Source organism: Monomorium pharaonis, unplaced genomic scaffold (assembly GCF_013373865.1).
Source record: "Monomorium pharaonis isolate MP-MQ-018 unplaced genomic scaffold, ASM1337386v2 scaffold_206, whole genome shotgun sequence".
Taxonomy (NCBI): Eukaryota; Metazoa; Arthropoda; class Insecta; order Hymenoptera; family Formicidae; genus Monomorium; species Monomorium pharaonis.
This window is the reverse complement of record NW_023415479.1, coordinates 23,240-25,819: the sequence shown is the minus strand read 5'-3', so window position 1 is coordinate 25,819 and position 2,580 is coordinate 23,240.

Sequence of the window (2,580 nt, the reverse complement as noted above, 5' to 3'; positions counted from 1 at the left end):
CCGCAGCTGTACGTTCCTGGATACGGGTTTATAAATAAACGCGGCTTCGCGCTGTACACACGTCGGACGTTGTGTGATCCACGCGACACGACGGTCGGACATAGACTGACATGGCCCGAAGAGAGAAGACTCGCGAGTCGCGCCCTCCGCAGCTCCCGGCTGGCGATGAATGATCGTGTGAGAAAGAATACCTGTTATTACACGACACGCCGAAGTAACAGGCTGAACAGGGGAATTCTCCGTTAGCCCTCCCGACAGAGGAAGGGGGATATATAATCGAATTACTTCTGTTCCACCGTAATTTTATCCCGCACCGGATTATTCTCACCGTGTCGTCTCGTGTATTTTTGCGATTTATTCGAGCGTTATGTATTATGTATTGTTACACAATTTTTATATATCATATGTATTTTTTGTTGAGAAAATAAAGGAATTTCAATAAATATATCCGAGATAATAATTATTGTAGGCATAACGAATACATGGAGCTGTTTAAAGTTAACAACGCGGCTGACGAATATTATAATTAGCTCGACATTATTTCAGGTGAATTGAATTAAGTTAAAATGTTAGAGTAAAATAAACATTATAAATGAATTGAGAGGTACACGCTGAAAGAATTTGTATTAAGTGAAATAATTTGTACTAACACGGGAACCTCGCGAACTCGAAAATTCAGATTTTAATGAAACTTGGCATAAATGTAGAGGGGGTGAATACATGAATTTAGAAATTTTTAGTTGGTGCCCAAAACGGTTTGAAGGGGCAAAACCACCCTTCAAAATTGAGACATTTTTGCAGTTTTTCGATAATCTCGTAAACTAAACAAAATATTAAAAAATGTTTCGTACAAAAGTTTTACAGTATATGCCAACTAAAAATTTCTAAATTCATGTATTCACCCCCTCTACATTTATGCCAAGTTTTATTAAAATCTAAATTTTCGAGTTCGCGAGGTTTCCTTGTAAGTCATGAAGCAATAAAAAAAGTAATGTTTCTTATTGTTTGAAAAAGAAAGTTATTTTATTTTCGTCGCTTGTAAGCTCACTATCGATTATAATCGGTCAACTCGAAGTCAATGAGCTATTTATATTAATGATTTCGTTTCATCTCAAAAAATCGATTACGATAGGCCATGACAAATCAATTCGCCTTCTCAGATAGGAACGAAGAGAACTGCTGCCGAAGGCCACCATAGTAAAACGAAGATCGGGCTTACGTAAGGATTCACTCGTCGCAAAAGCTTATTTACATATAGTGCTAATTATGCCTCCGTTCAGGTGTGCGAACTATTGAAGGTGCACACATGTATGTATAATATATACGCACGCATGGAATACATATATACGCATGGAATTGCGACTCTGGTCAAGGCTGGCAACACTGGAAGATGCCTCATGCTTGAAGATAGCAGATAGAAAATAAAATTCCAAGTCTCGTTTAATTATCCAATGCTCCCGAAGGTTTCTTTAAATTCTACCGCAAGCGCTGGAAAGCGGAGATAGCACAATTTTCTTCTCTATGTCTCAATTATCCGTTTGTAAATATTTAACGCGAAACCATATGGCGTTTAGAATAATGTCAAGTTATGTAAAATTCAACACAAACGATGCAACGATGTTACTTTCAGTGGCAGAAGGGAGTGGGAGATGCGATAAGATATATATAAAAAATTCCCAGATATATGCAAAAAAAAAAAGAGCGACAGGGACAGAAGGGGATAATGAACTCGGTCGATTAATAGAGGTAACGAGCACGACGTTAATATCGTTTAATTGTACATGCCAATTAATGTTTTTGTGCGAACCTTGTCTTGCTGTAAAACTACTGGCATTCAACAGACTGTAACCAAGGTCAGTACTCGCGCGTATTATCTAACGGTAATTTGAATCTGCGACACGCTCAAGAATGCAGTGAAAACGAGAGTGAACATCTCTAACACTTTTCGACTCTTTGAACTTTTTTCCTACAGTCCTTCTTTATTCGTATTTATATTTTATCGAAGCTTTTACTTAAATCCGCTCTTCCAAGTAATTTTAAACTTTGTACGAATATTTACTTTTTCTAACAAGATGAAACCTAAGTTGTCATAAATGATAAATGCGTCGGTTTTTCGTTTTTTTCCCCAGAGAGAAGATAATTATTTACATCACAGATAAATATTTCTGTCGGATGCGTTTCATTTCGTTTTATTGCTTCGTAAATGCTTTTAATTCTCGCATAAGTGCCATTAATTCACAAAATATATTCCGTTCATTAATAAATGTTTTAAAATAACAGCTTTATTTTGTATTTTCTTTCAGATTGAGATCTCGTGCATGCTATTTTATCCTTTTAAATAATTTAGCCGACTGTACTATGTATAAAAGTATATTTATCTTTATTGCATATCTTAATTACTTATGTCGTAATTACGTATGCGTGTATTGCTATATTATATCATCTTCTTTGAAGTTAAGTATACTCATTACTGTAAATAGTTCAAAACTTATATTTCCGCATTAATATGTTTCTCTAATTATTTCTCCTAGATAGTTTATTAAAAAAGCATTTTATGCTTCTATTCCTACAGCAATGATT